The sequence below is a fragment of the Eptesicus fuscus genome, chromosome 4 (assembly GCF_027574615.1).
Source record: "Eptesicus fuscus isolate TK198812 chromosome 4, DD_ASM_mEF_20220401, whole genome shotgun sequence".
NCBI lineage: Eukaryota > Metazoa > Chordata > Mammalia > Chiroptera > Vespertilionidae > Eptesicus > Eptesicus fuscus.
In genome coordinates, this window is record NC_072476.1 from 35,026,317 (window position 1) to 35,039,956 (window position 13,640).

Sequence of the window (13,640 nt, forward strand, 5' to 3'; positions counted from 1 at the left end):
ATTTTATTCCTTTTTCCTAATCTCATACAAGATATGAGAACCCAAGCCTAGGCAACAGGGAGAAGAGAGCTATCCAATTTTATTAATAACTAGAGGCCCGGTGCATGAAAATTCATGCACTGGAGGGAGGGTTCCTCAGCCTGGCCTGCCCCCTCTCACAGTCTGGGAGCCCTCAGGGGCAGGAGGTGACCTGGAGATCAGGGAAAGGCGATGCCCCATCACACCTCTGCTGCTGCCACTGCTGGCAGCGCAAGCCTCAGCCAGCCCTGGTTACCTGAGCCTTGGGTGGCCCTGGTTGGCTGGGCAGCCACCATCTAAGGTTTGCCTGCACCTCAGGCAGCCCTGGGTGGTTGGGCAGCCGCCATCCGAGGCTTGCCTGCGCCTCCGGCCAGCCTTGGGCGGCTGGGAGGCTGAGGGGACTGGGGGACTCTGGAGGCAGGCGCGCGGGGCGGGCCCGGCCTTGCGTGTGTCTGCTGCCCCAGCAGGGCTGAGGGGACTGGGCGCCGTCATCTTGTGGCTGTGGGTGCCGCCATCTTTGAGGGCGTGACAGTCAATTAGCATATTCTCTCCTTATTGGCTGTGGGTGCCACATCTTTGTGACAGCGTGAGGGTCAATTAGCACATTCCCTCTTTATTAGATAGGATAGTGTCTTCAAAGACAAAGTGTGGACTTCCAGGATTACAGTTATGTCAGAGTTTATAACCTGGTTGAAACCTGCAGGCAATTTTTCCAAACTCATTTTGATACATATTTTATATATCAGGGCTAGATTAGGTCTCTGAGGATACTGCAACAGTAAACTCCAAGCCAAGTAGCCAAAAATTGTTACATATTCACTGGATAATTGCCTTAATTTCAAGCCACCATGATTCTTATCATTTTTTGGGCTACTTCTCTGATGTCATATGTACTAAACCCATTTTTAAAGCTTAGAAACAGAGCTCTGTAATGAACTCTCAAAAGGTAGTAGGATCACGGGAAAATGGAAAAGTACTCTTTTATTATTCAAAGAAATGGTATTACTCATATTTTAGACATGGGAGTTAGGTTTATTTGCTATAATTAAATCATATACAAAGTTAGATCTGATGTTTTTCAAATTGATGTTAATAACCCGTGGCAAAGGCAGAGATGTCATCTACTCAGCCCATGTAAATGGCATATTACAGGAAGCCAGTCCAGTGTCCTAAACCTCAAATGAGAATTGTAGATTGCAGAGCTTGTGCATAGCCTCAATTTGATACAACTACCAGTCTGAGTACATATAGTTCCTGATAAGGCAAGAATTTTTTAAATATAAGGTACGTTATACTATAGGTTATCTAGTATTCACTATATTACATAGGTTTCCCAGATCAGTATATAAATTACCATATAACTTATATAGATTACTATTAAAGATAACTTGTATAGATTTAGTAGATTAATACTGACTAGACTTGCTAGAGTAACACTTTTTGTTTATTCTAATGTACTTGCTTATTTATTGTCTTTATTCTCCCCCAGCTAGAATGTAAGCTTCATTAGGGCAGAAATATGTTTTATTCATTAATGTCTCTGTTCTATTCATTAATTCTAGTGTCTAACACGCAATTGATGCTTAGTAAATATCCTTTGAATTAATAAATGTGATTAAAATTAAAATACTTCCCCAAACCACTTTTCATAGAAATAGTCCAGGTTGAGAAAAGCCTTTAACTTCAACCAGCAAATCCCAAGTTATTGACTCTCCTCATCTTCTGTGTTTGCACTACGCTTTTCTAGCCTGCTATTTTGTCAGAAAGCTCCAGTTTTCTGAACACAGTTACTGAAAATGTATGACCTGATCTCAAACTTTCTGAATGTCCTTCAGGATTTGGTAATGTCTGAAGTCTTATTTATTTGATTATATTTATGTAGCAAAGATAAGTTTTGGGCTCCATTTCCCTAAAAAAATATAATAGATTAATAGAGCCACAGGAGCAAAATGAAATTTGCCACATGGTTAAAATGTCTGGAAAAGCAAGTTTAAAAAGTTCTGCTTTCTTTCAAAATCATGGCATAGTCAGAAAGTTCTCAATTAAATAGTAATCCTCAGTTTAGGCTATTTTAAGACCACATCTTAACTGTGATTTTATTTTTCCCTTTAAATTCCTAGACTGTTTCCCAATACTGCTGCCAAATTAACTTGGAAGATATAGGGCATGAAAAAAATAACATAATAAAACATGATATGTACATGTCATACTTTTCTTTATAATAGTCATCTTTTAATAGGATAGTTAAATGTTTTTATAGAGTTGATAAATTTCAGCTGTGTAGATGATAACTGTAAATAGCTTAATATTGGTTCTAAAACATGGTTTATATTAATGAAGGGAGGACATTCTGAAGTTCTGAACATAATGTTATCCCATAGGTGACGCACTTAGAAAATTACCCTGTCAATGGCCTAAGAGGGACTGAAACATGATCATGTAATAAACAGAGTAACTGAAAAATCAGGGCCAACAGAAAATTAAATATTTTATAATAAAATAAAAATTAAGCTATCAGGAAAGCAGTTAATATAACTGTTGCCATATTGACTTTCTGGCCTTAAGAAAGCAGTGTTGGAAAGGTGGGCATTCCTAGGGTGCTGTGAGGTCAGGCATGGCGCGTCTTGACTCCTTCCCTATTAAGAGCCATTTCAGTTCAAGCCCCTATGCCTATGGCTAATCCACATGTAATCTTGTATTTTCTTCTATTTTACTATACAGTAAAAGGACCAACATTAATTAACATAGATCTTAATATTTAAGCTATCATAAAATGAGAAACTTAAAGTTTTAAAAATTGGTGTTAGGCCCCTTTTCAAGAATATTTACAGATTTTAAACTGCAATGTGCATATGTTGTTTTCTTTCTCTCTTCCCCTCCCTTTCTTCCAATCTCTAAAAATCAATGGAAAAAATATCCTTGAGAGAGGATTAACAATGATAACAAAAAAGAGTGAAAATAGGACAAGGAAGTGGCAGGAAAAATATAAATGAAATGAAGCTGAAATAGCAATAATCCATAGCAGATAGAGTGGAATTCAAGGACAAAAAGGAAAAACTGAGTCAGAAAAGAATATGGTTAAAAATTACAACTTGGTAAGAGGATATACGCAGTATAGACCCTAAATCACTCCCTGCAAAACAAATGCTGGCGTGATCTCTTTTCCAATGGTATATTGTACAGAAATACTTAATTCCTTTAGTTGGACTGCACATGAATAATGTAGAGAAGTTTGATCTCAGCTGAAATCAGGTAAACATGGCTATTTCTTCCATTGTAGACTGGGAGGAAGATGTCCAAAGTAGAAAGTTATTTCTAGGCCTTCTATATAGCACTAAATAAAAAGGAGATTTGGTTCATTTGATTAGCATAAACTATTACAGACAAATTTATCTTGGCTGTCTACATTGACTAAGTTAACCAGATCATTACAGAGTTCAACTTTAATTCATATTGTGTGAATATAAAAGCCATTCCAATACAATTCAAAAATTTTACTTAAAATATACTTGATTGTAGAAACTCTTACTTAAAATAGCAGAGTATTCCCCTTCTTCTAACAAGAAAATGAATAATAGAAAACAAGGCATGCTAAAACAAAGTTCAACAACCCCCCAGTTAAAAGAAATGAGGAACACATGCAGTTGTTGGAAGTCACTGGGACAAGGAGAATCTTCTATGAGTATCAGCATCCTGAAATGCCATTCAGTGGTTGTGGATGTTCCCTTGGAGAGGAAGAGAATGTCCCTGTGAGATAGATCTACTGGACACCCTCAGAGCAAAGAAGGGATGGTGAAGGAGAAACTTTGGAGGCAAACCATTTCTCGTATTCACTACCCAGCCTTCCAGGTCAGAGACACTCTCTGAGGTAAAGGAGAGGGAAGGTAAAAGAGGATGTAAGAAACACTCATGAGCAACACAGAGCGTTATTATCTGAAAAGGCATAAGGTGGGAGCCACATCACCACCTGGAAGTTTAAAATGAATACCCCGGGGAGCAGGGAGGAACGGTGGGAGTTTGGTGTGAAACTGTTTCAAGCAGTATTTCCTATGGAAGTTTTCAAACCAATCCATTTCCTCTTAGTTATCTACCCCCTTTCTTACTTCAGCAGGAAATGACACCATTTAAAGAATAATAAAGAGAAAAGGCTTAAATAACAACAACAACCAAAAAAAAAAACCTGAAAAAAGGAAAGAAGAATATAAAGAAAAGGCAGATGAATATGCTTCAAAAAGTTCCCAAATAAATACCAAGTTCATATACTTTGTCTCTTATCTCAAGGAAATGAAAGACAATGTGTTTCTTTTAAAAAGTACTCAAAGGAGAGTTATAAGTTCAGTAAAGACACTCAGAGATAAAAATGAATTGATAATACTCAAGAAGTAAATTGAAAAAGGATTTAAATATTTACCTAGTGGAAGGCAAATAATGCATCCTATCTAATAAAAGAGTAATATGCAAATTGACCATCATTCCAACACACAAGATGGCTGCCCCATGTGGTCAAAGATGGCTGCCCCCATGTGGACACAAGATGGCTGCCCCCATGTGAACAAAGATGGCCAGCAGGGGAGAGCAGTTGTGGGCAATCAGGCCAGCAGGGGAGGGTAGTTGGGAGGGACCAGGTCTGCAAGGGAGGGCAGTTGGGGGCGATCAGGCCTACAGGGGAGGGCAGTTAGGGGCAATTGGGCTGGCAGGGGAGCAGTTAGGCATCGATCAGGCTGGCAGGGGAGTGGTTAGGGGGTGATCAGGCTGGCAGGCAGAAGCAGTTAGAGGCAATCAGGAAGGCAGGCAGGCAAGCAGTTGGGAGCCAGCAGTCCTGGATTGTGAGAGGGAAGTCGGACATCCCTTGAGGGGTCCCAGATTGGAGAGGGTGCAGGCGAGGCTGAGGGACATCCCCCCCTCCATGCACGAATTTCGTGCACCAGGCCTCTAATGTATACATATTTAAATACAGACATATATACAACTGAAAAGAAACAGTGACAATGGGTAAGCTTAAGGAAATCAGTGATCAATGTTAAAGAACACAAAAGAATGATTATAAAGAAACTGATACATAATGAAGTCAGACTAGAGAAAGCTGATGAAAGGAACTGAAAATATGTTCAAAGATAAAATAGAAAATTTTTCTAAAATAGATAAAGGCTTCAATCTGTAGATTGAAAGCACAAAACTTTAATAAAAAGAAAAGATAAGAGAATCCTGTGGGTATAAGGAAGAATAAGCAAGTTTTCGTGTTTTTTTTTTAAAAAAAGGGAATATCCCAACTCCTCTCAGACTTCTGTAGAGCATCTCATTGACCAAAAAGCAGTGTAGCAGTGTCTACACACTTCTGAGTTAAGAATCTACTTGATTAGACTTATATTGAAAAAAGTTAGTTTCTTGGTAGAGTATTAATTATGGGGGCCAGAGTGGAAACAAAGAAAGGTGCCTGCAATAGTACAGATGATATATGATAAAGGTTGAGACCAGAGTAGAGGCAGAGGGGAGATTTGAGACGTATTTGGGAAGTAAAACTTGTTACTGATGGGATGATGTGAGACAATAAAAACAGAGTTTATCTGCTAGGTTTCTGACTTTGACAACAAATAAATGATGGTGACATTTGTTGAGATAAGGAACATTGAGAGGGAACCTTGCTCTGGTCTTTTTATTACAAGTGCAGAGTCCTACAGGTGATAAGTTACCAATATTTGCTTGATGAGATGATCATTTATTCATTTGAATTACATGAGTACATGAACATGTATTATGGCTGAATCAAATCATATTGAATGGTTGCAAAGATACCCTGTTTTGCTCAGATTTCAGAATGAGAGAGATCTAGTCTTCAATTGTTGTACTTAAAGACTGACATTCCTTTTTACAGAAAAACAAAAGTATCATGTAGAACATCACTGAGACAAGAAGTAAGAACTTACATTTTAGAAATGGAACCAATATGGCTAACATTCATTTTTATGGAAATATAAGAGGCCCGGTGCATGAATTCAAGCACCAGTGGGGTCCCTCAGCCTGGCCTGCAGGATTGGGCCGAAACTGACTCTCTGACATCCCCTGAGGGGTCCCAGATTGTGAGAGGGTGCAGGCCAGGCCAAGGGATCCCACCAGTGCATGATTGGGGATGAGGAGAGATGTGGGAGGTGGGCCAGCCCCAGAGAGGGACCGCGGGAGAGCTCCAGGGTGTGTCTGGCCTGTTGAGCTCAGTCCCAATCGGCTGGACCCCAGCAGCAAGTTAACCTAACAGTCGGAGCATCTGCTCCCTGGTGGTCAGTGCACATCATAGCGACTGGTCAACTGGTCAACTGTTTGCCCCCTGGTGGTCAGTGCCTGTCGTAGCGAGCGGTTGAGCAGCCTTAGCATATCATTAGCATATTACACTTTGATTGGTTGAACTGCTGACCAGTCTACTGGACACTTAGCATATTAGGCTTTTATTATATAGGGCAAGCACCATGTATTACTATCTATGGAATGTAAATAGAGTGTAAGAACTTATATTTTAAAAGTGGACCTAATTTGGTGAGAAGCAAAGTTCAGAAACATTCACTATTAAATATAGTAATAGGAATTGGTCCTTGGTTCCCACAGATATAAATTAAGTAAACAATTTTTAAAATATATTTCTTCATTGATTTCAGAGAGGAAGAGGAAGAGGGAGAGAGAGGTAGAAACATCAATTATGAGAGAGAATCATTGATCGGCTGCCTCCTGCACACCCCCTACTGGGGATCAAGCCCACAACCCAGGCATGTGCCCTTGGCCAGAATCGAACCTGGGAACCTTCAATCCGCAGGCTGACACTCTATCCACTGAGCCAAACTGGCTAGGGCAAATAAACAATTTTTATATGTCTGTACCACTGCACAAATTTTCGTATTTTAATGTGAACTAAAAGTAATATACCATCTAATACTAATTTAAATAATAAAATCAGTTTGATCCTCTATAGCAAGTTTATTTAGAGAAGTTGGAGAGTAAATGAGTTCATGAACTAGAATTACTATTGCTTTGTTACATTATTTATAACCTTATAGAATAGACTGAAATGATTATATAAGGTTTAGATTTCAAAAGACTTAATTTTGTTCCATAAAATTCTTACATGTGATTTGAAGTAATTCAACATGTAAAGAAATAATAACATTGTGCCTGAATTGAACGGCTAAATGGAAACACATCTGTATAGTAATCTGGGCAGTGGAAAACTAATCAGACATTAGTAGTTGCTTATGTTAGCATTTTGAAGATGTAGAAACTCTTACATAGTTTGGTCTGAGTCTTGCTGTTTTTTAATTTTATAGAGAGCATTTGTGTATGCCTCTAGGTTCAAGTTGATTATTTCTATTAGATTTCTTTAAAATTTCCTTTTTTAATGATTAACTTGATCTACTTAAAAGAAATTAATTCTGTATAGATATGTAGTCTAGGATACTTAAAAAAATGTTTTATCTTTCCTTCTAGGAAAATACTATTTAGGCAGTTTGCTTTTTCCTTTGAAAAATTACTGAATCTACTAACTATGTAGTCAAAAGATTTTATGAATAGTATTAAGGGATTTATAGGTTTGGTCTTGTTTTCCAGCTTATGCCATGATACTCTTTCTCTGATTTATCTGCCAGGAAAAGAGGTTTCTAGGGATGTTTTATACCACATTGTAATGAGAGTGGAAATGTAGTACATTTAAAAAATAATGCGGTTTGAATGTTCTGAATTAAACTGTTTGGTATATAAACTTCTTGTCATATATTTCACTTTAGCTGCTTTTTGTTTGAGTCAGATATCATTTAATAAGACTATTTTTGTGGACTGAGAGATCACATAAAATAAAAATAACTATGTAAAGGTGCCAAGATTAGATTGTGGTTAGTATTTTAGATCTGTACTAAGTTTTATCATTTTTTTAGACCCTTTTAATAAGGGTTTCAGTTAAGACCCATTTTACATGGTAGTATAGTAGTGTATCACAGTAATTGTCTTCAGTCAACATGATTAGGAAACTAGATGATAAGAGCCCTCTTTCTGGCTGCTGTATTGGGAGGCATTTGCTCTGAGCAGGTATACTAAGCAAGGAAAGGCACCTGAATACTTGTAAGAGTTCAACTCTTAACTGCTTAGGTTTTCACCTACTCAGAGTTAGCCTGATAGAGGGTTTGGGGGGATAAATGGTGATGGAAGAAGACTTGACTTGGGAAGTGGACACACAATACAATATACAGATGATATAGAATTGTACACATGAAACCGATATAATTTTATTAACTGATGTTACCCCAATAAAAATTTTTTTTCTTTTTTTTTTGTTAATCCTCACCTGAGGATATTTTTTCCATTGATTTTTTAGAGAGAGTGGAAGGGAAGGGGAGAGACAGAGAGAGAGAAACATCAATGTGAGAGAGACACATAGATTGGTTGCCTCCAGGACTGGGGATGGAGCCTGCAACCGAGGTACATACCCTTGACTGGAATCAAACCCATGACCTTTCAGTCTGCAGGCCAACACTCTAACCACTGAGGAAAACCAGCCAGGGCTCACCCCAATAAATTTAGTAAAAAATTTAAAAAGACATCTATTGTAATTTCAGTATAAAAATGTTTTGGGCTGTTGTAATCAGTTTTATTGACAGACTAGGGGCCCAGTGAACGAATTCGTGCACCTTGAACGGAACTGTGGGCCTGAGGCAGCAGTGGGCACGGGCTGGTCGCGGCCCATTCTCTGCACCTCCACCCGGCCCCTCCTGCTTTGGCCCCCAGTCCCCTCTCTGACAGCAGCCTCGCTCCAGCTGCTGCCGCTCCCACACGCTGATGGCGCCAGCCCCACTCGCACAAACTGACAGTGACGAGTGATTAGGGCTGGCGCCAGCAGCCGGTGCAAGCAGGGTTGGCGCCGTCAGTGGGTGCGAGCAGTGGCTGCTGCCCCAATTGAGCATCCGCTGACGTCGCCAAGCAATCTGGATCGGCACCAGGCACTGGCAGCGGGTGCGAGTGGAGGCAGCACCGGCAGCAGGTGTGAGCGCCAGCTGGGACTGCAGCAGGCAGGACCGTGGTGTGCGGGAGCAAAGAATTTTCAGTAACCACCAGAGGCTCACCCTGATGACAGCAACCACCGACCCACCTTGGTCTGGTGCCCCCATTTACCTGCTCCACCATAACTGCCTTGGCCTGTGCCCACCATGTTCCATGCTCTGACACCTGCTGCCGACGCCTGCCGTGTTCTGCGCGCGCTTCCTGGTGGTCAGCACACGTCATAGCGACCAGTTGTTTGGTTGGTTGTTCTGCCGTTCAGTCTGTTTGCATATTAGGATTTTATATATATAGTTAGCTAAAGCAAGAAAGAAATAATATGGATACTAGGTTCTTTTGTAGGCTTGAATTCTCTTTTACAAACTAACATACACCAAACTTGTGGGCTTATAAAAAAATAATAGGGTAAATCAGTATATACTGACATAGAGATGTACCCACAAAATCTTTTTTCAATGAAAAGGGCAAGATGTAGAACAACACATAGAGTGTGATCTTATTTGTGTTAAACAGACCACCACTCTGAATGTGTAAGAGTGAAAGAATACACAGCTAACTTATTTTAATGGTTATATCTTTAATTTTCTATTTTTGTATCCTGAACATTTATTACAATGAGCCTGTTATTTTGTAATAAAAGATATCTTAATAAATGTATGTTAGCCTTTTAATTTGAATAATGCCATTTTACATATGCTTATATGTTATATTTGTTTTTCGTGCAGTGTTTATCATGAATGACAGTACACTGAATTAGAGATTATTATCATTTACACAGAGAGAAAATAAGGTAAATTTACATAGATATAAAATGATAGATTAAAAAACTCTAAATAAGAGGATTTTTCCCCAACCCCCAATAGTATGTTAACTGTAATTGTTTGGCCCATGCTCTTTATCAAGTTGAGGAAGTTCCCTTTTATTCCCGGTTTACTGAGATTTTTTAAATGATGAATAAGTGGTGAATTCTGTCACTTGCTTTTTTCACATCTACAATATAATCATGTTTTCTCTTCCTTAATCTGTTAATATGATGAATTAAACTGATTGATGTTTGAATGTTGAAACAACCTTAAATTCTTGGGATAACCCCACTTGGTCATGATGTACTAACATTTTTATATATTAACTAGCGGCCCAGTGCACAAAACTTGTTAATGGATAGGGTCCCTAGGCCCGGCTGGCGATCAGGGCCAATGTGCAGGGCAACTGGCAGGGCCATCGGAGGCTCCCGCTGGCACCTGCCTTGGCTGGCCTGGCGCCGGCTACTCACTGCCCCCACCCCCTGCCACCACCACTGGTTGCCTCCCAGGAGGTGACCAGTGGGTCGAATGGGGGGTGGTGCCAGCCCTCTTGCCAGCTGGCCCTGCCCCCCACCATCACTGCCAGTCACCTCCTTCTGCGGGGTGATTAGCAGGGCGATTGGGGGGTCCCTGCTGGCACCCACCTTGGCTGGCCTGGGGCCTGTGGGCTAGAGGCAGCTCCTGCATTGAGTGTCTGCCCCCTGGTGGTCAGTGTGCATCATAGTGATCGGTCGTTCCACCAGTCATTCCACCATTCATTTGATTTGCATATTAGGCTTTTATTATAGAGGATAAAGTTGACTTGCTAAGAATTTTTGTGTGCCTATTCCAAAAATATATTATTCTATTGTTTTCTTTCAGGTAATATATTTGTCTGGCTTTGGTGTCAGGGTGATGTTAGCTTAATAAAATGATTAAGGCAATGTCCCCTCTTCTCTTCTTTTCTGTAAGAATTTGTATATAACCACTATTGTTTCTTCTTAAATGTTTGAAAGAGTTCAACAGTAAAGCCATGTAGGTCTGAAATTTTCTTTGTGCAAAGATTTTAAAGTATGGATTAAATTACTTTAATAGGCATAGATTTATTCATGTTTGTTCTCAAGTAAGCCTTAATATTCTGATTTTTAAGGAATTTGTACATCTTGTCTTAACTGGTGAATTTAATGCCATATAGTTAGCTGTCAATACTATTTCTTTTTAATCTCTACAGAATTTGCAGTGATACACCCACTCTTATTCCCGATACTAATCATTCATTGTTCTCTGTCTTCTTTATCTTGATCAGTCTTGACAGAGATCTATCAGTTTTACTTCTTTACAGATAACCAGGTTTTGTAGTTATTGATTATCTTTGTTGTTTTACAGCTGTTTTATTTTTTGCTTTTGTTTACTTTGCTCTTTTTAAAATTACTTTATATAAAAACTTAGATCACCAATTTTAGATCTTTCTCTTTTTGCAAAAATAAGCATTTTAATGCTATGTATCTATTTCTACATATCACTTTACCTGCATCCCACAAATTTTGATATCTTGTGCTTTCATTTTCATTTAATTAAAAATGTGTTCTGATTTTTTATGTGATTTCTTCTTTGATCATTTCAAAGTATATTGTTTGAATTCCACATTTTTGTGGATGTCCCAGATATTTTCTGTTACTAATTTCTTGTTTAACTCTGCTGTGTTTTTTTTTTTTTTACTTTAATGAATCTTTATTGTTCTCAATTGATTACAATTGTTTCTCCTTTTTTCCCACATATCTCCCCACCACCCAGTTCCCACCCCCCTCTGCCCTTATCTTCCCCCCTCCCCCCCACTGTCCTTATCCATAGGTGTATGATTTTTGTCCAGTCTCTTCCCATACTTCCCACACAGACACCCCTTTCCCCCTGAGAATTATCAATCCACTCCCATTCTAGGCCTCTGATTCTATTAAGTTCACCAGTTTATTCTGTTCCTCAGATTTTTAATTCACTTGACTTTTAGATTCACTTGTTGATAGATATGTATTTGTTGTTCATAATTTTTATCTTTCTTCTTCTTTTTCCTCTTTTTAAAGAATACCTTTCAGCATTTCATATAATGCTGGTTTGGTAGTGATGAACTCCTTTAGCTTTTTCTTATCTGTGAAGCTCTTTATCTGCCCTTCAATTCTGAATGATAACTTTGCTGGGTAGAGTAGTCTTGGTTGTAGGTTCCTGCTATTCATCACTTTGAATATTTCTTGCCACTCCCGTCTGGCCTGCATGGTTTCTGTTGAGAAATTAGCTGATAATCGTATGGGAGCTCCCTTGTAGGTAACTAACTGTTTTTCTCTTGCTGCTTGTAAGATTCTCTCTTTGTCTTTTGCTCTTGGCATTTTAATTATGATGTGTCTTGGTGTGGTCCTCTTTGGATTCCTTTTGTTTGGGGTTCTGTGCGCTTCCTGGACTTGTAAGTCTATTTCTTTCATCAGGTGGGGGAAGTTTTCGTTCATTATTTCTTCAAATAGGTTTTCAGCATCTTGCTCTCTCTCTTCTTCTGTTACCCCCATAATTCTGATGTTGGTTCGCTTGAAGTTGTCCCAGAGGCTTCTTACACTATCTTCAACTTTCTGAATTCTCTTCTCTTCATGCTTCTCTGGAAGAGTGTCCTTGGCCTCTTTGTATTCCAAATCTTTGAGTTGATTCTTGCAATCCTCTAGTCTGCTTTTGGGTCTCTGTATAATATTTTTTATCTCAGTCAGTGTATGTTTAATTTCTAGTTGGCCCTCATGGAATTTATCGGCCTTTTCCATGAAATTCTTGAAAAACCTTATAACCGTGGTTTTGAACTCTATGTCCAGTCGCTTGTTCTCCTCCATTTCTTTGGTTTGTGATCTGTTTCCTTGCCTTCTCATTTTCGCTGCTTCCCTGAGTTGGTAGGGTAGCTTTGTGTACTAGGTGTCCTATTGGTTCAACGGGTCAGCCTCCCAGTTACTTGAGGTGGACACTCTTGGTGTACCCTTGTGTACTGTGTGTCCCCCAGCAGGAGCTACAGCAAGGGCTAGTTTTCTCCTCCTTTGCTTGGGCTGATTTGGAGCAGTCTGACTAGAGCTACAGTTAATTTGGTTGAGCTGTCACAGAACAGGCCATTTATATGCAAAAGCCGCTGTGTGGAGCCTGGGCGGGTTTGTAGAATGTGCGGGGCGGGGCCTCAGGGCTGGGCGGGGTCTCAGGGCGTCACTAGGCTGGGGCGTGGCCAACGGCGATGGCTGCCGTCAGCCGTCTCTGCCTTTCCACGTTTCCAAGTCCCTGCGCCCCGAGCTCCAGCGCAGTAAACAATGAATGCTGGGCGCACCTCTGCAAAAAAGTCACTCTCACTTTCCGACCCGATGGCCGAGAGTCCAGCTTCTCCCCGTAGGTGTCTGGGTCCCCCGAGTGTCCCCAAAAACTGGATTTCAGAGTGATCGGGAGCTTGTCTCCCTGCGGGTTGAAGAAAAGCCACGCACCCAGCCGCCCGCCGCCGGCCCGATTCGCGTGCCTCCGTGCCTCAGCTTTTCAGCGTTTGTGCTCCTTTCTCTTCTTAGCTGTAAATCTTCCACTCAGCCAGCTTTCCCGTGGTTCTGGGTGGTAGATGTTTTGTCTTTTAGTTGTATTTTTGAAATTGTTGTGTGAGGCAGCAGATTAGTTGTTTAACTATGCCGCCATCTTGGTTCCTCCCTCTCTGCTGTGTTTAGAGAACATAGTTTGGGTGATTTTAATCCTTTTATATTAAACTAGAGGCCCCAGTGAGGTCCCTCAGCCTGGTCTGCACCCTCTAGCAACCCGGGACAC

At 40.2% G+C, this 13,640-nt stretch overlaps 1 protein-coding gene across 1 annotated transcript in view; it reads left to right on the forward strand.

Moving 5' to 3' along the window:
• The window catches only part of FBN2 (fibrillin 2), a 265,672-nt gene that overhangs the window by 75,347 nt on the left and 176,685 nt on the right, over positions 1 to 13,640 (forward strand). The window lies entirely within an intron of this gene.